The sequence below is a fragment of the Siphateles boraxobius genome, unplaced genomic scaffold, assembly GCF_051911475.1.
Source record: "Siphateles boraxobius isolate OS27281-9 unplaced genomic scaffold, OSU_SipBor_1 23, whole genome shotgun sequence".
In the NCBI taxonomy this organism is placed as follows: Eukaryota; Metazoa; Chordata; class Actinopteri; order Cypriniformes; family Leuciscidae; genus Siphateles; species Siphateles boraxobius.
Window position 1 is genome coordinate 670,001 of NW_027508844.1, and position 19,238 is coordinate 689,238.

Below are 19,238 nucleotides of genomic sequence, written 5' to 3' on the forward strand. Positions count from 1 at the left end.
CCTAGAGTCCCGCGGGCTTGCTATTTGCTACAAACAACTGCGCCTTTGACACAAGTTTACAATAACGATAAGAGCGCGGCAAGTCAACAGCATTGAAGCGTGTGAAGAGGCTTTCCAGACAAGTAGCAGTGAGTTTTTGTTCTTTTTCCTAGCATTATTTTCCTTTAATGACTATTATCATCAGTCTAATAGGCTGCATTCCCACTAATTTGCAAATATATTTTGACATAGCAGACGTTTTGACGGCCGTTCTGAATCTTCGAAGAAGGAAACGCAATGCATTGGAGGACACTCTTTTTTCTGCGCCAATACGATTCATTTTGCTGTGCGTTCCTACGCAGCACGCACGCTTCTCGAGCAAGAGCCTGGATAGCTCAGTCGGTAGAGCATCAGACTTTTAATCTGAGGGTCCAGGGTTCAAGTTCAGGCGAACGAGCTTCTTTTTGTGGAGCGGTACGTTTTGTTGTTGAGTTCATGCTGATCTACACTGGCCTCGGGCAGCGACGCTGCAAGGCAGCAAGCCAAACGACATGCCACTTTCAGCCAGCTTGTAGTCGTGGCCGAGTGGTTAAGGCGATGGACTAGAAATCCATTGGGCTCTCCCCACGCTGGTTCGAATCCTGCCGACTACGTTGACTAATGGTGGGGGAAAAAATCGATTCTGTTCAGTATTGCGATATTTTGCGCACGCAATTATATCGATACAGTACCGCAAAGTATTGCGATATTTAATTATAAAATTATCTGTTTTACTTTCCGGTTTTCTCAGAGTTTACTCTGATCATTTACATTTGTGTATTACATCCACAAGGTGGCGCTTTTTGCGGTGCTTTGTTGTCGTACATTCGACAGCAAATTCAAATGAAAATGGCTTCAGTATTACTGTTGTACACGACGCTCCGCATCTTTCAAATCGAAAGTGTGGGTAAATTTCGGTTTTATGATTATTCTCAGGTTTATGTTACTCTATTATGTCTGCTTTATGTTACTCTATTGTATTTAAATAATTTTAAGTTATGTGCTGGGAGCTCAGTGAGTTTTGTTTGTTTCATATTAAATATTATCTGCTCGGTCTTGTCTGTCAGCGCGTTGTCATTGTCCTCTATTTTTCACTGCTTGAGAACATGGGTTGAAATCGCCCTCTAAACCCTCATTCACTAAGTTAGGCCTATTCCCTAAGTTAACGTTAGTCCACTAATACTGTTAACTTGAAGGAGTGAATGAAAACGAGTGAGCGACAGGCGTTGAGCGCTGTACATTCGTTAATGCAGTGCAATGTGGGACAGAGACGCGATCTGACACGCGTCCCATTTTCTCACAAATCTCTACGTTTATTTAAATAGTTCAAGATTGCTCTTATGAGAACACTCGACAAAACTGACATTTTGGCATAATTTGTGTGTGTTATGGTTTGTTCAAGCTCGAAAGAGAACTTGATACTGACGCGCGTCTTTTCTGTGGGTCGTGTGTGTGTGTGTGTGTGTGTAATACAGGCAGGATTTAAAGGATACTGCGTAATTGCGTTAAACATTTTTAACGCTTTAAACTTTTTTTTTGTTTTTGTTTCGGTGCCGCGGTGGGTAAGTGATGAAACCAGTGTTGCAATGTGTCTCCCGAATGTTCAAGAACAAGTTTTTCAGTTTTTGCACTTCAGTTAATGTGTAGAAGATAATGTTTACAGAATTAAATGTGACATTTAAAGTGAGGTGAGCGGTCTTATTTTCCTAATTTTTTGTAATGCCTTTGAATAATATGGGGGACGTGAATCGCAATATCGCAGAATTGAATCGCAATACTTGCTGTATCGCAATATATTGAGAATCGCAATAATATTGAATCGTGGCCCAAATATCGCAATACTATCAAATCGTCAAATTTTTGCCAATTCCCACCCCTAACGTTGACAGCATGCGCCTGCTTTAGTTTGTAACCTTCTGGAGGCCTAGCTTAAACTTTATAAAAGGAAAAAAAAAGTCACTGTTACAGGATTACCCTTGAAAAGAGTTATGTTGGTAAGAAACAGTTTTGTCTGCAAGCTAAAGATGACAAGGCCCCTTTGTAGTCAAGGACACGTGGGGTAGACCGGTAGCTCGCCGTCATCGTATAGTGGTTAGTACTCTGCGTTTTGGCCGGAGCAACCCCGGTTTGAATTCGGGTCACGGCAAGGTTTTCTGGGTGCCATTGAAATTGAGCTCCATGTCACCACCTCTCCTCACCCCGTCCTTTAGGCTACTTTTTTGTGAACGGCGCGTGCCCTTGATGTGCTCTGGATGTTCGAGTGAATTGAAACTGGGACCTTCTTTGAAAGCATGAGGTCTCAGGTTCGAACCCTTAGAGAAAAGACTGAAAACGAAACGCTCCTATTTATTTCGGAAGAATCTTGCTTCAGAGAGAATATGGTGCGTGTATATTTTCTAATCGCTAGGTGTCAGTACACTCGCTGGCTGTTACCTAGAGTGCCGCGGGCTTGCTATTTGCTACAAACAACTGCGCCTTTGACACAAGTTTACAATAACGATAAGAGCGCGGCAAGTCAACAGCATTGAAGCGTGTGAAGAGGCTTTCCAGACAAGTAGCAGTGAGTTTTTGTTCTTTTTCCTAGCATTATTTTCCTTTAATTACTATTATCATCAGTCTAATAGGCTGCATTCCCACTAATTTGCAAATATATTTTGACATAGCAGACATTTTGACGCCCATTCTGAATCTTCGAAGAAGGAAACGCAATGCATTGGAGCACACTCTTTTTTCTGCGCCAATACGATTCATTTTGCTGTGCGTTCCGACACAGCACGCACGCTTCTCGAGCAAGAGCCCGGATAGCTCACTCGGTAGAGCATCAGACTTTAAATCTGAGGGTCCAGGGTTCAAGTCCCTGTTCGGGCGAACGAGCCTCTTTTTGTGGAGCGGTACGTTTTGTTGTTGAGTTCATGCTGATCTACACTGGCCTCCGGCAGCGACGCTACAAGGCACCAATCGACAAACGACATGCCCCTTTCGGCCAGCTTGTAGTCGTGGCCGAGTGGTTAAGGCGATGGACTAGAAATCCATTGGGGTCTCCCCGCGCAGGTTCGAATCCTACTGACTATGTTGACAGCATGCACCTGCTTTAGTTTATAACCTTCTGGAGGCCTAGCTTAAACTTTATAAAAGGAAAAAAAGTCACTGTTACAGGATTACCCTTGAAAAGAGTTATTTTGGTAAGAAACAGTTTTGTCTGCAAGCTAAAGATGACAAGGCCCCTTTGTATTCAGGGACACGTCGGGTAGACCTGTAGCTCGCTGTGATTGTATAGTGGTTAGTACTCTGCGTTGTGGCCGCAGCAATCCGGGTCACGGCAAGATTTTCTGGGTGCCATTGAAATTGAGCTCCATGTCACCACCCCATCCTTCAGACTTCTCTTTTTTTGTGCACGGCGCGTGCCCTTGATGTGCTCTGGATGTTCGAGTGAATTGAAACTGGGACCTTCTTTGAAAGCACGAGCTCTCAGGTTCGAACCCTTAGAGAAAAGACTGAAAACGAAACGCTCCTATTTATTTCGGAAGAATGTTGCTTCAGAGAGAATATGGTGCTTGTTTATTTTCTAATCGCTAGGTGTCAGTACACTCGCTGGCTGTTACCTAGAGTGCCGCGGGCTTGCTATTTGCTACAAACAACTGCGCCTTTGACACAAGTTTACAATAACGTAACGTTAGGAGCGCGGCAAGTCAACAGCATTGAAGCGTGTGAAGAGGCTTTCCAGACAAGTAGCAGTGAGTTTTTGTTCTTTTTCCTAGCATTATTTTCCTTTAATTACTATTATCATCAGTCTACTAGGCTGCATTCCCACTAATTAGCAAATATATTTTCACATAGCAGACGTTTTGACGGCCATTCTGAATCTTCGAAGAAGGAAACGCAACGCATTGGAGGACACTCTTTTTTCTGCGCCAATACGATTCATTTTGCTGTGCGTTCCGACGCAGCGCGCACGCTTCTCGAGCAAGAGCCCGGAAAGCTCAGTCGGTAGAGCATCAGACTTTTAATCTGAGGGTCCAGGGTTCAAGTCCCTGTTCGGGTGAATGAGCCTCTTTTTGTGGAGCGGTACGTTTTGTTGTTGAGTTCTTGCTGATCTACACTGGCCTCGGGCAGCGACGCTACAAGGCACCAAGCCAAACGACATGCCCCTTTCAGCCAGCTGAAACATGTGTAACATGTAACATGTGGAAATCTGATCATATTTGGAGAAGTTGTGGCCATTTGAAGGTAGGCACTTAAAAAACCTCAAAGATGAGAAAACAACCTCTAAAGATTGTGCAGTTCTCACCTGTCTCTGCTGCTGGGAGTGACAATAGGGCTCATATACATCTCATTTAGATAAGCCATACCCCCTGTGAAGCTCCCCCCTGTGCTTTACAGCTTTTTTTGCACTTCGAATGAGTGCACTTCTGCCGCACTAGGCGAAAAACAATTGTGCTGCCCCTCTATTTGCAACGTACCAGCAACAACACACAAATACCAATATACCATATAGCCTACATATAACGCAAAACCAGCAACAAACACACAAAGACCAATATGCCATATACATATAACGCAAAACCAGCAACAACACACAAAGACCAATATGCCATATACATATAATGCAAAACCAGCAACAACACACAAAGACCAATAAGCCATAGGCCTACATATAACGCAAATAGTGCGCAACGCTCGTGTGCCGAAAATGTCAAAAATTTTAAAGTTTATGCAGGAGGCAAATGCCTGCTGGCATTTTTCTTTAAGCAGTCATGACAGGAATTTTCCAAATAATCACATTTCACCTCCTCAAATTACTGTTGCGAATCTCTTTACACCACTTTCTTAAGGGCGTATAGACACACACAAATGAAATGTCCGCAAGCACATTATATCATCAGTAGGTTCACCATCTTAAATAACGACTAAAGAGCAAATGAAGCTTAACTTACATTTCAGAAACGCGCACGGCAGGCCTTCATCGCAGCAAAGGTCTTAACTGCATCCTCTATTTCGATTCTCTGTGCCAATTCATGTTCTATGGAGATTGTTGCCAGTCCATTAACTCTGTTCCCTGTTCACAAAACGTTCCCCATTCAAAGCAATTGGGACGTTCTGAATCTTCGAAGAAGGAAACGCAACGCATTGGAGGACACTCTTTTTTCTGCGCCAATACGATTCATTTTGCTGTGCGTTCCGAAGCAGCACGCACGCTTCTCGAGCAAGAGCCCGGATAGCTCAGTCGGTAGAGCATCAGACTTTTAATCTGAGGGTCCAGGGTTCAAGTCCCTGTTCGGGTGAACGAGCCTCTTTTTGTGGAGCGGTACGTTTTGTTGTTGAGTTCATGCTGATCTACACTGGCCTCGGGCAGCGACGCTGCAAGGCACCAAGGCAAACGACATGCCTCTTTCAGCCAGCTTGTAGTCGTGGCCGAGTGGTTAAGGCGATGGACTAGAAATCCATTGGGGTCTCCCCGCGCAGGTTCGAATCGTGCCGACTACGTTGACAGCATGCGCATGCCTTAGTTTGTAACTTTCTGGAGGCCTAGCTTAAACTTTATAAAAGGAAAAAAAGTCAATGTTACAGGATTACCCTTGAAAAGAGTCATGTTGGTAAGAAACAGTTTTGTCTGCAAGCTAAAGATGACAAGGCCCCTTTGTATTCAGGGGCCTGAAAACGAAACACTCCTATTTATTTCGGAAGAATCTTGCTTCAGAGAGAATATGGTGCGTGTATATTTTCTAATCGCTAGGTGTCAGTACACTCGCTGGCTGTTACCTAGAGTGCCGCGGGCTTGCTATTTGCTACAAACAACTGCGCCTTTGACACAAGTTTACAATAACGATAAGAGCGCGGCAAGTCAACAGCATTGAAGCGTGTGAAGAGGCTTTCCAGACAAGTAGCAGTGAGTTTTTGTTCTTTTTCCTAGCATTATTTTCCTTTAATTACTATTATCATCAGTCTACTAGGCTGCATTCCCACTAATTAGCAAATATATTTTGACATAGCAGACGTTTTGATGGCCATTCTGAATCTTCGAAGAAGGAAACGCAACGCATTGGAGGACACTCTTTTTTCTGCGCCAATACGATTCATTTTGCTGTGCGTTCCGACGCAGCACGCACGCTTCTCGAGCAAGAGCCCGGATAGCTCAGTCGGTAGAGCATCAGACTTTTAATCTGAGGGTCCAGGGTTCAAGTCCCTGTTCGGGTGAATGAGCCTCTTTTTGTGGAGCGGTACGTTTTGTTGTTGAGTTCTTGCTGATCTACACTGGCCTCGGGCAGCGACGCTACAAGGCACCAAGCCAAACGACATGCCCCTTTCAGCCAGCTGAAACATGTGTAACATGTAACATGTGGAAATCTGATCATATTTGGAGAAGTTGTCGCCATTTGAAGGTAGGCACTTAAAAAAGCTCAAAGATGAGAAAACGACCTCTAAAGATTGTGCAGTTCTCACCTGTCTCTGCTGCTGGGAGTGACAATAGGGCTCATATATATCTCATTTAGATAAGCCATACCCCCTGTGAAGCTCCCTCCTGTGCTTTACAGCTTTTTTTGCACTTCGAATGAGTGCACTTCTGCCGCACTAGGCGAAAAACAATTGGGCTGCCCCTCTATTTGCAATGTACCAGCAACAACACACAAATACCAATATGCCATATAGCCTACATATAACGCAAAACCAGCAACAACACACAAAGACCAATATGCCATATACATATAACGCAAAACCAGCAACAACACACAAAGACCAATATGTCATATACATATAATGCAAAACCAGCAACAACACACAAAGACCAATAAGCCATAGGCCTACATATAACGCAAATAGTGCGCAACGCTCGTGTGCCCAAAATGTCAACAATTTTAAAGTTTATGCAGGAGGCAAATGCCTGCTGGCATTTTTCTTTAAGCAGTCATGACAGGAATTTTCCAAATAATCACATTTCACCTCCTCAAATTACTGTTGCAAATCTCTTTACACCACTTTCTTATGTGCGCATACACACACAAATGAAATGTCCGCAAGCACATTATATCATCAGTAAGTTCACCATCTTAAATAACGACTAAAGAGCAAATGAAGCTTAACTTACATTTCAGAAACGCGCACGGCAGGCCTTCATCGCAGCAAAGGTCTTAACTGCATCCTCTATTTCGATTCTCTGTGCCAATTCATGTTCTATGGAGATTGTTGCCAGTCCATTAACTCTGTTCCCTGTTCACAAAACGTTCCCCATTCAAAGCAATTGGGACGTTCTGAATCTTCGAAGAAGGAAACGCAATGCATTGGAGGACACTCTTTTTTCTCTACGCCAATACGATTCATTTTGCTGTGCGTTCGCACGCAGCACGCTCGCTTCGCAAGCAAGAGCCCGGATAGCTCAGTCGGTAGAGCATCAGAATTTTAATCTGAGGGTCCAGGGTTCAAGTCCCTATTCGGGCGAACGAGCCTCTTTTTGTGGAGCGGTACGTTTTGTTGTTGAGTTCTTGCTGATCTATACTGGCCTCGGGCAGCGACGCTGCATGGCACCAAGCCAAACAACATGCCCCTTTCAGACAGCTTGTAGTCGTGGCTGAGTGGTTAAGGCGATGGACTAGAAATCCATTGGGGTCTCCCCGCGCAGGTTCGAATCGTGCCGACTACGTTGACAGCATGCGCATGCTTTAGTTTGTAACCTTCTGGAGGCCTAGCTTAAACTTTATAAAAGGAAAAAAAGTCACTGTTACAGGATTACCCTTGAAAAGAGTCATTTTGGTAAGAAACAGTTTTGTCTGCAAGCTAAAGATGACAAGGCCCCTTTGTATTCAGGGACACGTCGGGTAGTCCTGTAGCTCGCCGTGATCGTATAGTGGTTAGTACTCTGCGTTGTGGCCGCAGCAACCCCGGTTCGAATCCGGGTCACGGCAAGATTTTCTGGGTGCCATTGAAATTGAGCTCCATGTCACCACCCCGTCCTTCAGATTTCTCTTTTTGTGCACGGCGCGTGCCCTTGATGTGCTCTGGATGTTCGAGTGAATTGAAACTGGGACCTTCTTTGAAAGCATGAGCTCTCAGGTTCGAACCCTTAGAGAAAAGACTGAAAACGAAACGCTACTATTTGTTTCGGAAGAATCTTGCTTCAGAGAGAATATGGTGCATGTATATTTTCTAATCGCTAGGTGTCAGTACACTCGCTGACTGTTACCTAGAGTGCCACGGGCTTGCTATTTGCTACAAACAACTGCGCCTTTGACACAAGTTTACAATAACGATAAGAGCGCGGCAAGTCAACAGCATTGAAGCGTGTGAAGAGGCTTTCCAGACAAGTAGCAGTGAGTTTTTGTTCTTTTTCCTAGCATTATTTTCCTTTAATTACTATTATCATCAGTCTACTAGGCTGCATTCCCACTAATTAGCAAATATATTTTGACATAGCAGACGTTTTGACGGCCATTCTGAATCTTCGAAGAAGGAAACGCAACGCATTGGAGGACACTCTTTTTTCTGCGCCAATACGATTCATTTTGCTGTGCGTTCCGACGCAGCACGCACGCTTCTCGAGCAAGAGCCCGGATAGCTCAGTCGGTAGAGCATCAGACTTTTAATCTGAGGGTCCAGGGTTCAAGTCCCTGTTCGGGTGAATGAGCCTCTTTTTGTGGAGCGGTACGTTTTGTTGTTGAGTTCTTGCTGATCTACACTGGCCTCGGGCAGCGACGCTACAAGGCACCAAGCCAAACGACATGCCTGCTGGCATTTTTCTTTAAGCAGTCATGACAGGAATTTTCCAAATAATCACATTTCACCTCCTCAAATTACTGTTGCAAATCTCTTTACACCACTTTCTTATGTGCGTATACACACACAAATGAAATGTCCGCAAGCACATTATATCATCAGTAGGTTCACCATCTTAAATAACGACTAAAGAGCAAATGAAGCTTAACTTACATTTCAGAAACGCGCACGGCAGGCCTTCATCGCAGCAAAGGTCTTAACTGCATCCTCTATTTCGATTCTCTGTGCCAATTCATGTTCTATGGAGATTGTTGCCAGTCCATTAACTCTGTTCCCTGTTCACAAAACGTTCCCCATTCAAAGCAATTGGGACGTTCTGAATCTTCGAAGAAAGAAAACGCAATGCATTGGAGGACACTCTTTTTTTCTGCGCCAATACGATTCATTTTGCTGTGCGTTCCGACACAGCACGCACGCTTCTCGAGCAAGAGCCTGGATAGCTCAGTCGGTAGAGCATCAGACTTTTAATCTGAGGGTCCAGGGTTCAAGTCCCTGTTCGGGTGAATGAGCCTCTTTTTGTGGAGCGGTACGTTTTGTTGTTGAGTTCTTGCTGATCTACACTGGCCTCGGGCAGCGACGCTACAAGGCACCAAGCCAAACGACATGCCCCTTTCAGCCAGCTGAAACATGTGTAACATGTAACATGTGGAAATCTGATCATATTTGGAGAAGTTGTGGCCATTTGAAGGTAGGCACTTAAAAAAGCTCAAAGATGAGAAAACGACCTCTAAAGATTGTGCAGTTCTCACCTGTCTCTGCTGCTGGGAGTGACAATAGGGCTCATATACATCTCATTTAGATAAGCCATACCCCCTGTGAAGCTCCCCCCTGTGCTTTACAGCTTTTTTTGCACTTCGAATGAGTGCACTTCTGCCGCACTAGGCGAAAAACAATTTTGCTGCCCCTCTATTTGCAACGTACCAGCAACAACACACAAATACCAATATGCCATATAGCCTACATATAACGCAAAACCAGCAACAACACACAAAGACCAATATGCCATATACATATAACGCAAAACCAGCAACAACACACAAAGACCAATATGCCATATACATATAATGCAAAACCAGCAACAACACACAAAGACCAATAAGCCATAGGCCTACATATAACGCAAATAGTGTGCAACGCTCGTGTGCCCAAAATGTCAACAATTTTAAAGTTTATGCAGGAGGCAAATGCATGCTGGCATTTTTCTTTAAGCAGTCATGACAGGAATTTTCCAAATAATCACATTTAACCTCCTCAAATTACTGTTGCAAATCTCTTTACACCACTTTCTTATGTGCGTATACACACACAAATGAAATGTCCGCAAGCACATTATATCATCAGCAGGTTCACCATCTTAAATAACGACTAAAGAGCAAATGAAGCTTAACTTACATTTCAGAAACGCGCACGGCAGGCCTTCATCGCAGCAAAGGTATTAACTGCATCCTCTATTTCGATTCTCTGTGCCAATTCATGTTCTATGGAGATTGTTGCCAGTCCATTAACTCTGTTCCCTGTTCACAAAACGTTCCCCATTCAAAGCAATTGGGACGTTCTGAATCTTCGAAGAAGGAAACGCAATGCATTGGAGGACACTCTTTTTTCTGCGCCAATACGATTCATTTTGCTGTGCGTTGCCACGCAGCACGCACACTTCACCAGCAAGAGCCCGGATAGCTCAGTCGGTAGAGCATCAGACTTTTAATCTGAGGGTCCAGGGTTCAAGTCCCTGTTCGGGCGAACGAGCCTCTTTTTGTGGAGCGGTACGTTTTGTTGTTGAGTTCAGGCTGATCTACACTGGCCTCGGGCAGCGACGCTGCAAGGCACCAAGGCAAACGACATGCCCCTTTCAGCCAGCTTGTAGTCGTGGCCGAGTGGTTAAGGCGATGGACTAGAAATCCATTGGGGTCTCCCCGCGCAGGTTCGAATCGTGCCGACTACGTTGACAGCATGCGCATGCTTTAGTTTGTAACCTTCTGGAGGCCTAGCTTATAACTTTATAAAAGGAAAAAAAGTCACTGTTACAGGATTACCCTTGAAAAGAGTCATGTTGGTAAGAAACAGTTTTGTCTGCAAGCTAAAGATGACAAGGCCCCTTTGTATTCAGGGGCCTGAAAACGAAACGCTCCTATTTATTTCGGAAGAATCTTGCTTCAGAGAGAATATGGTGTGTGTATATTTTCTAATCGCTAGGTGTCAGTACACTCGCTGGCTGTTACCTAGAGTGCCGCGGGCTTGCTATTTGCTACAAACAACTGCGCCTTTGACACAAGTTTACAATAACGATAAGAGCGCGGCAAGTCAACAGCATTGAAGCGTGTGAAGAGGCTTTCCAGACAAGTAGCAGTGAGTTTTTGTTCTTTTTCCTAGCATTATTTTCCTTTAATTACTATTATCATCAGTCTACTAGGCTGCATTCCCACTAATTAGCAAATATATTTTGACATAGCAGACGTTTTGATGGCCATTCTGAATCTTCGAAGAAGGAAACGCAATGCATTGGAGGACACTCTTTTTTCTGCGCCAATACGATTCATTTAGCTGTGCGTTCCGACGCAGCACGCACGCTTCTCAAGCAAGAGCCCGGATAGCTCAGTCGGTAGAGCATCAGACTTTTAATCTGAGGGTCCAGGGTTCAAGTCCCTGTTCGGGTGAATGAGCCTCTTTTTGTGGAGCGGTACGTTTTGTTGTTGAGTTCTTGCTGATCTACACTGGCCTCGGGCAGCGACGCTACAAGGCACCAAGCCAAACGACATGCCCCTTTCAGCCAGCTGAAACATGTGTAACATGTAACATGTGGAAATCTGATCATATTTGGAGAAGTTGTCGCCATTTGAAGGTAGGCACTTAAAAAAGCTCAAAGATGAGAAAACGACCTCTAAAGATTGTGCAGTTCTCACCTGTCTCTGCTGCTGGGAGTGACAATAGGGCTCATATATATCTCATTTAGATAAGCCATACCCCCTGTGAAGCTCCCTCCTGTGCTTTACAGCTTTTTTTGCACTTCGAATGAGTGCACTTCTGCCGCACTAGGCGAAAAACAATTGGGCTGCCCCTCTATTTGCAATGTACCAGCAACAACACACAAATACCAATATGCCATATAGCCTACATATAACGCAAAACCAGCAACAACACACAAAGACCAATATGCCATATACATATAAGGCAAAACCAGCAACAACACACAAAGACCAATATGTCATATACATATAATGCAAAACCAGCAACAACACACAAAGACCAATAAGCCATAGGCCTACATATAACGCAAATAGTGTGCAACGCTCGTGTGCCCAAAATGTCAACAATTTTAAAGTTTATGCAGGAGGCAAATGCCTGCTGGCATTTTTCTTTAAGCAGTCATGACAGGAATTTTCCAAATAATCACATTTCACCTCCTCAAATTACTGTTGCAAATCTCTTTACACCACTTTCTTATGTGCGCATACACACACAAATGAAATGTCCGCAAGCACATTATATCATCAGTAAGTTCACCATCTTAAATAACGACTAAAGAGCAAATGAAGCTTAACTTACCTTCTTTGAAAGCACGAGCTCTCAGGTTCGAACCCTTAGAGAAAAGACTGAAAACGAAACGCTACTATTTGTTTCGGAAGAATCTTGCTTCAGAGAGAATATGGTGCGTGTATATTTTCTAATCGCTAGGTGTCAGTACACTCGCTGACTGTTACCTAGAGTGCCGCGGGCTTGCTATTTGCTACAAACAACTGCGCCTTTGACACAAGTTTACAATAACGATAAGAGCGCGGCAAGTCAACAGCATTGAAGCGTGTGAAGAGGCTTTCCAGACAAGTAGCAGTGAGATTTTGTTCTTTTTCCTAGCATTATTTTCCTTTAATTACTATTATCATCAGTCTACTAGGCTGCATTCCCACTAATTAGCAAATATATTTTGACATAGCAGACGTTTTGACGGCCATTCTGAATCTTCGAAGAAGGAAACGCAACGCATTGGAGGACACTCTTTTTTCTGCGCCAATACGATTCATTTTGCTGTGCGTTCCGACGCAGCACGCACGCTTCTCGAGCAAGAGCCCGGATAGCTCAGTCGGTAGAGCATCAGACTTTTAATCTGAGGGTCCAGGGTTCAAGTCCCTGTTCGGGTGAATGAGCCTCTTTTTGTGGAGCGGTACGTTTTGTTGTTGAGTTCTTGCTGATCTACACTGGCCTCGGGCAGCGACGCTACAAGGCACCAAGCCAAACGACATGCCTGCTGGCATTTTTCTTTAAGCAGTCATGACAGGAATTTTCCAAATAATCACATTTCACCTCCTCAAATTACTGTTGCAAATCTCTTTACACCACTTTCTTATGTCCGTATACACACACAAATGAAATGTCCGCAAGCACATTATATCATCAGTAGGTTCACCATCTTAAATAACGACTAAAGAGCAAATGAAGCTTAACTTACATTTCAGAAACGCGCACGGCAAGCCTTCATCGCAGCAAAGGTCTTAACTGCATCCTCTATTTCGATTCTCTGTGCCAATTCATGTTCTATGGAGATTGTTGCCAGTCCATTAACTCTGTTCCCTGTTCACAAAACGTTCCCCATTCAAAGCAGTTGGGACGTTCTGAATCTTCGAAGAAGGAAACGCAATGCATTGGAGGACACTCTTTTTTCTGCGCCAATACGATTCATTTTGCTGTGCGTTCCGACGCAGCACGCACGCTTGTCCAGCAAGAGCCTGGATAGCTCAGTCGGTAGAGCATCAGACTTTTAATCTGAGGGTCCAGGGTTCAAGTCCTTGTTCGGGCGAACGAGCCTCTTTTTGTGGAGCGGTACGTTTTGTTGTTGAGTTCATGCTGATCTACACTGGCCTCGGGCAGCGACGCTGCAAGCCAAACGACATGCCCCTTTCAGCCAGCTTGTAGTCGTGGCCGAGTGGTTAAGGCGATGGACTAGAAATCCATTGGGGTCTCCCCGCGCAGGTTCGAATCCTGCCGACTACGTTGACAGCATGCGCATGCCTTAGTTTGTAACCTTCTGGAGGCCTAGCTTAAACTTTATAAAAGGAAAAAAAGTCACTGTTACAGGATTACCCTTGAAAAGAGTCATGTTGGTAAGAAACAGTTTTGTCTGCAAGCTAAATATGTCAAGGCCCCTTTGTATTCAGGGACACGTCGGGTAGTCCTGTAGCTCGCCGTGATCGTATAGTGGTTAGTACTCTGCGTTGTGGCCGCAGCAACCCCGGTTCGAATCCGGGTCACGGCAATATTTTCTGGGTGCCATTGAAATTGAGCTCCATGTCACCACCTCTCCTCACCCCGTCCTTAGGACTTCTCTGTTTGTGCACGTCGCGTGCCCTTGATGTGCTCTGGATCTTCGAGTGAATTGAAACTGGGACCTTCTTTGAAAGCACGAGCTCTCAGGTTCGAACCCTTAGAGAAAAGACTGGAAACGAAACGCTCCTATTTATTTCGGAAGAATCTTGCTTCAGAGAGAATATGGTGCGTGTATATTTTCTAATCGCTAGGTGTCAGTACACTCGCTGGCTGTTACCTAGAGTGCCGCGGGCTTGCTATTTGCTACAAACAACTGCGCCTTTGACACAACGTTTTGTTGTTGAGTTCTTGCTGATCTACACTGGCCTCGGGCAGCAACGCTGCAAGCCACCAATCCACAAACGACGTGCCCCTTTCAGCCAGCTTGTAGTCGTGGCCGAGTGGTTAAGGCGATGGACTAGAAATCCATTGGGGTCTCCCCGTGCAGGTTCGAATGCTGCCGACTACGTTGACAGAATGCGCCAGCTTTAGTTTGTAACCTTCTGGAGGCCTAGCTTAAACTTTATGGGGCGGTTTCCCGGACAGGGTTTAAATTAAGCCTGGAGTAGGCCTTAATCTAGAATAGTTAATCGTGTCTTAAAAAATGGCTTTCTGTAACACAGATTAAGTACAGATTAGTTACACCTGGACTATGGAGCCCTGAACTAAAATAAACCAGATTAATTTAAAACCAACTGTACTAATCTGAATTAGCATGACAGAGGTAGCCTATAAAACATGGAATGAACCAAGAAAAGCTAAAAATTGCATGGAACTGAGAAGCAAATACAAGGAAAACAATGGCATCAGAAATTTTTTTTTACTAAACAAGAGAAAATTATTTTTAAGCAAGCTAAATAAACATCAGATATGGAACAGCACACATCAGCTATGGAAGAAAAGAAAAGAAATGCCTGGAAGTCTGTTTGTAATTAATTATATATATATACAATTAATTACAAACAGACTTCCAGGCATTTCTTTTGAAATTTAACCATTTGAACTCACTCTCGTGCTTTCCCTCGACCCCCACTCCCTCCCACTCGTGGTGAGATCTCCCAAACTCACACAAGAATCTAAATACTTTATATAGGCCTACACGAAGTGAATGCCTGCAATCATTCAGTCATTGACGAATGCACAAAATGTGCAAATTAATAAAAACATTATGAACATTACGAAACGATACACAATTGTAGTTTAAGTTCGCGCTGAAACTATATTTACCTTATAATATATATATATAACCCATTAAACCTGCTGAGAAACGAGGAGGGAACCTCTGAGTGAACTAAAACGAGCAGTTCCACGCGCATGCCCGGGAAACTCATGAATATTCATGTAGGCTCCGCCCACTGCCTCTACAGATGCACAAGTCAGTTTTGCTCCACATTTAACAAGATATATGGTGCAAAAGGGAGAGCGTGCGAAACTTGTCACTTGAAAGATTCGTAACATCTTTAGTTGATTGGAACTTCATAATTATTGCCCTGATGGTCAAAATGGGGATTTTCAATTCTTTAGCTATTTTCTTAAAGCCACTTTCCATTTTGTGATGCTCAACAATCTTTTAATGCACATCAGAACTATATTCTTTGGTTTCACTCATTGTGGTGGATGATTGAGGGAATTTGGCCTTTGTGTTTCCTCATATTTAAACTCCTGTGAAACAAGAAGTCGTTCTTGAAAAGTCAAGAAGACAATTTTTATGTTCCTAGTCACCCTGGTGTGCTAAAAAAAAGGTAAATATTAATGGAAATATACTTCTTTCACTCGTAAAAAAATTCTAGGGGTGCCAATAATTGTGGCCAACGTGCTTTGGAGAAAAACGTTTATTTCATAATGTGATTTCCCCCCCACTATCAATTATTTTACTTCAATGAAAGGTTAGATTTTTGCAATTTGTTTTAAATGGAAGATCAAAAGAAAATTTTTGATCATATTTACCAGGGGTGCCATTAATTCTGACCACAACTGTATATATATACTAGTAATACATGTGTCTTCTTTGAAACACATTGTTAATCTGAAGTTAAACCTGCCTCCTGGTAGGTTTAATTTAAGACTCAATTTAGTCTTGGGGTAACTCTAATCTTCCTCCAGGAAATCAGTTTATTAAACTCTGGACTAAACTAAATCTAGGACTATTTAAAGCCATGACAGAGAAAGCAGATTTCTGTTAAACTGGTTTAAAGGGCCATTTTAGTCTAGCACTAGGCTTAATCTCTGTCCGGGAAACCGCCCCATAAAAAGGAAAAAAAGTCACTGTTACATGATTACCCTTGAAAAGAGTTATGTTGGTAAGAAACAGTTTTGTCTGCAAGCTAAAGATGACAACGCCCCTTTGTATTCAGGGACACGTCTGGTAGACCGGTAGCTCGCTGTGATCGTATAGTGGTTAGTACTCTGCGTTGTGGCCGCAGCAACCCTGGTTGGAATCCGGATCACGGCAAGATTTTCTGGGTGCCATTGAAATTGAGCTCCATGTTACCACCTCTCCTCACCCCGTCCTTCAGACTTGTCTTTTTGTGCACAGCGCGTGCCCTTGATGTGCTCTGGATGTTCGAGTGAATTGAAACTGGGACCTTCTTTGAAAGCACAAGCTCTCAGGTTCGAACCCTTAGAGAAAAGACTGAAAACGAAACGCTCCTATTTATTTCGGAAGAATCTTGCTTCAGAGAGAATATGGTGCGTGTATATGGTTGGAGATATTGCCTTTGTGGTCAAACCCTGTTCCTCAACGGCATCTGCTGAAGAAAGGGAGTGGACACACTCGTCGATGGCCCCAGAGTACAAGCATTAAAAAAAAGAGTTGGCAGGAAAACTGAGAGTGCGCTATAGACATTGGAGATGCACCAGTTCTTGACACAAGAGAACAAGAATGAAAACAAAGAGTGGCAGGAGGGGATGAATCAAGTCCAGTGATGCAGGCTTTGATCACAGCAGCAAAAATATGGAGCGCTTCACGGATTTGTGTGTCATCCTTTCGCAGGGGCCATGCTAATCTTCTCTGTATCGATCCAATCTTAGTATATGTGCTGCCTTAGCAAGCAAAGGTTTGGTGCCCAGCTCAAGGCATATTTACACCTCGGGTTCCAGCGAGCTATCACCAAGGTGGTATGGCCCAGCGAGCCATCTCGCCTCTGCATACCTTTGCTTGACACAATGATTGATGCAAAAGCTCAATCAGTTTAGGAATAGGACATCTTAAAGCTTTAGGGTTCATAAATGGCCAATTCCACCATGATGTAAGAGAGCATCTACTGAAAGAATGGGGTGGGCAGACTTATGGATGGTACCAAAATACAAGCTCTGAATGGGCTGTGTCCTCCAGGTTTTCGAGAAAAATCGAGTTGGCAGAAAAACGGAAAGTGCATAGCCGTTTGCGCCACCGTTGCATGCACTCGATGTAACTGGACACGAAACACAGCAGGAGGAATTAATCCTCTGGAGACTTTGAGGTAGAGGCCCTCTGACACAGGTTGGAAACAAAACCTTGAAGGACTTCACAGATTTTTTTATTTGATTTATTCTTTGATTTTTTCTCTAAATCGGTCTCCTTTCAGCATAGGCGCTGCCTTAACAAGCAAAAAGGCACAGATAATTTGAGGCATATTCAGACCTGGGGGCCCAGCAAGTCCTCACCAAGGTGGTAGAGCCCAGCGAGCCATTTCACCACTTTAAAAAAACCTTGTTTATTAGTGTAGCCTGCCTTCCAGAGGATACATATTCACACACTTTGTAATTCATTCACTGGGCTATCATGCATTCAAACTAATCAAGAGTTGTAAACTTTGATGGGTTGCTGTTGTGTATTTTCATTTAGCTGTTCTCATGATTGCTGCATTTATAGACAACTGTGCCTAGGGTCTTGAAGTTCAATCACACCACATGTATGTTTTTCCACATTTACACGTATTCCTACTTGGCATATGTAACTCTTTAGGTGTTTACAGCACCGCTGGTCACTGTATGATAAAAATGTGAAAACATCATAAGTAGAAGTCTATTTTAGCTCAAGTTTGCTCTGTGTGAATGTATTGTTCTGTTTCAGTGGTGTTCTGTGACTCAACCTTGAAGGGAAAAGATATTGCCTTTGTGTTCAAACCCTGTTCCCCAAAGGCATCTGCTGAAGAAAGGGAGTGGACAAACTTGTCGATGGCCTCAGAGTACAAGCATAAAAAAAAAGAGTTGGCAGGAAAACTGAGAGTGCGCTATAGACATTGGAGATATTGCCTTTGTGGTGAAACCTGTTCCTCTACGGCATCTGCTGAAGAAAGGGAGTGGACACACTCGTCGATGGCCCCAGAGTACAAGCATTAAAAAAAAGAGTTGGCAGGAAAACTGAGAGTGCGCTATAGACATTGGAGATATTGCCTTTGTGGTCAAACCCTGTTCCTCTACGGCATCTGCTGAAGAAAGGGAGTGGACACACTCGTCGATGGCCCCAGAGTACAAGCATTAAAAAAAAGAGTTGGTAGGAAAACTGAGAGTGCGCTATAGACATTGGAGATGCACCAGTTCTTGACACAAGAGAACAAGAATGAAAACAAAGTGTGGCAGGAGGGGATGAATCAAGTCCAGTGAAGCAGGCTTTGATCACAGCTGCAAAAATATGGAGCGCTTCACGGATTTGCGTGTCATCCTTTCGCTCTGTGCCCAGCAATGTTCTCTGGAAGCCGGCCAATCAGCAGCTCGTATTGTCGAGCGTTTGTCGAGCGTTTTCGGTTTTGGGCCAATCAGCAGCTCGTATTGTCGAGCGTTTGTCGAGCGTTTTCGGTTTTGGGCCAATCAGCAGCTCGTATTGTCGAGCGTTTGTCGAGCGTTTTGGGCCAATCAGCGGTTAGTATAATCAAGCGTTTGTCATAGCAACCACCATAGCAACTGACAACGAGTCAACGAGTGAGTCAGTGAGTAAAACAAAAATAAATAGAATATTACGAATGTACTGACATAACATTGTCTTCCCAGAGTACTTTTACAATGTACTGACATGGAATTTGTCGATGTATTATGCTGTCAATCGCTGGTTTTGATAACGTTATTTAAAGATACGTTAACGTACGTCAGGCGTCCGGTTAACACATTTAAACCATATTTACACTTTGAATTTCGACTCCAAACTGTAGTAAATACATCTACATGGTCTAATGAAGATA

General features: G+C 43.8%; 18 non-coding genes across 18 annotated transcripts; 17 read left to right on the top strand and 1 right to left on the bottom strand.

The window, feature by feature from the left end:
• Window positions 1–550: 550 nt before the first annotated feature.
• Window positions 551–632, top strand: trnas-aga (transfer RNA serine (anticodon AGA)). The gene has a single exon. It is a non-coding gene; the product is annotated as a tRNA-Ser (tRNA).
• Window positions 633–3,008: 2,376 nt separating this feature from the next.
• On the top strand, window positions 3,009–3,090 carry trnas-aga (transfer RNA serine (anticodon AGA)). Its single transcript has one exon. It is a non-coding gene; the product is annotated as a tRNA-Ser (tRNA).
• A 2,137-nt stretch (window positions 3,091–5,227) lies between these two features.
• On the top strand, window positions 5,228–5,300 carry trnak-uuu (transfer RNA lysine (anticodon UUU)). The gene has a single exon. It is a non-coding gene; the product is annotated as a tRNA-Lys (tRNA).
• A 120-nt stretch (window positions 5,301–5,420) lies between these two features.
• trnas-aga (transfer RNA serine (anticodon AGA)) lies at window positions 5,421–5,502 on the top strand. Its single transcript has one exon. It is a non-coding gene; the product is annotated as a tRNA-Ser (tRNA).
• A 638-nt stretch (window positions 5,503–6,140) lies between these two features.
• Window positions 6,141–6,213, top strand: trnak-uuu (transfer RNA lysine (anticodon UUU)). The gene has a single exon. It is a non-coding gene; the product is annotated as a tRNA-Lys (tRNA).
• Window positions 6,214–7,572: 1,359 nt separating this feature from the next.
• trnas-aga (transfer RNA serine (anticodon AGA)) lies at window positions 7,573–7,654 on the top strand. Its single transcript has one exon. It is a non-coding gene; the product is annotated as a tRNA-Ser (tRNA).
• A 190-nt stretch (window positions 7,655–7,844) lies between these two features.
• trnah-gug (transfer RNA histidin (anticodon GUG)) lies at window positions 7,845–7,916 on the top strand. Its single transcript has one exon. It is a non-coding gene; the product is annotated as a tRNA-His (tRNA).
• A 640-nt stretch (window positions 7,917–8,556) lies between these two features.
• trnak-uuu (transfer RNA lysine (anticodon UUU)) lies at window positions 8,557–8,629 on the top strand. Its single transcript has one exon. It is a non-coding gene; the product is annotated as a tRNA-Lys (tRNA).
• A 585-nt stretch (window positions 8,630–9,214) lies between these two features.
• On the top strand, window positions 9,215–9,287 carry trnak-uuu (transfer RNA lysine (anticodon UUU)). Its single transcript has one exon. It is a non-coding gene; the product is annotated as a tRNA-Lys (tRNA).
• A 1,164-nt stretch (window positions 9,288–10,451) lies between these two features.
• trnak-uuu (transfer RNA lysine (anticodon UUU)) lies at window positions 10,452–10,524 on the top strand. The gene has a single exon. It is a non-coding gene; the product is annotated as a tRNA-Lys (tRNA).
• A 120-nt stretch (window positions 10,525–10,644) lies between these two features.
• On the top strand, window positions 10,645–10,726 carry trnas-aga (transfer RNA serine (anticodon AGA)). The gene has a single exon. It is a non-coding gene; the product is annotated as a tRNA-Ser (tRNA).
• Window positions 10,727–11,365: 639 nt separating this feature from the next.
• trnak-uuu (transfer RNA lysine (anticodon UUU)) lies at window positions 11,366–11,438 on the top strand. Its single transcript has one exon. It is a non-coding gene; the product is annotated as a tRNA-Lys (tRNA).
• Window positions 11,439–12,844: 1,406 nt separating this feature from the next.
• trnak-uuu (transfer RNA lysine (anticodon UUU)) lies at window positions 12,845–12,917 on the top strand. Its single transcript has one exon. It is a non-coding gene; the product is annotated as a tRNA-Lys (tRNA).
• A 583-nt stretch (window positions 12,918–13,500) lies between these two features.
• On the top strand, window positions 13,501–13,573 carry trnak-uuu (transfer RNA lysine (anticodon UUU)). Its single transcript has one exon. It is a non-coding gene; the product is annotated as a tRNA-Lys (tRNA).
• Window positions 13,574–13,685: 112 nt separating this feature from the next.
• Window positions 13,686–13,767, top strand: trnas-aga (transfer RNA serine (anticodon AGA)). Its single transcript has one exon. It is a non-coding gene; the product is annotated as a tRNA-Ser (tRNA).
• Window positions 13,768–13,957: 190 nt separating this feature from the next.
• On the top strand, window positions 13,958–14,029 carry trnah-gug (transfer RNA histidin (anticodon GUG)). The gene has a single exon. It is a non-coding gene; the product is annotated as a tRNA-His (tRNA).
• Window positions 14,030–14,466: 437 nt separating this feature from the next.
• trnas-aga (transfer RNA serine (anticodon AGA)) lies at window positions 14,467–14,548 on the top strand. The gene has a single exon. It is a non-coding gene; the product is annotated as a tRNA-Ser (tRNA).
• Window positions 14,549–17,026: 2,478 nt separating this feature from the next.
• LOC143747619 (U6 spliceosomal RNA) lies at window positions 17,027–17,129 on the bottom strand. The gene has a single exon (XR_013206778.1). It is a non-coding gene; the product is annotated as a U6 spliceosomal RNA (small nuclear RNA).
• Between the last annotated feature and the right edge of the window lie 2,109 nt (window positions 17,130–19,238).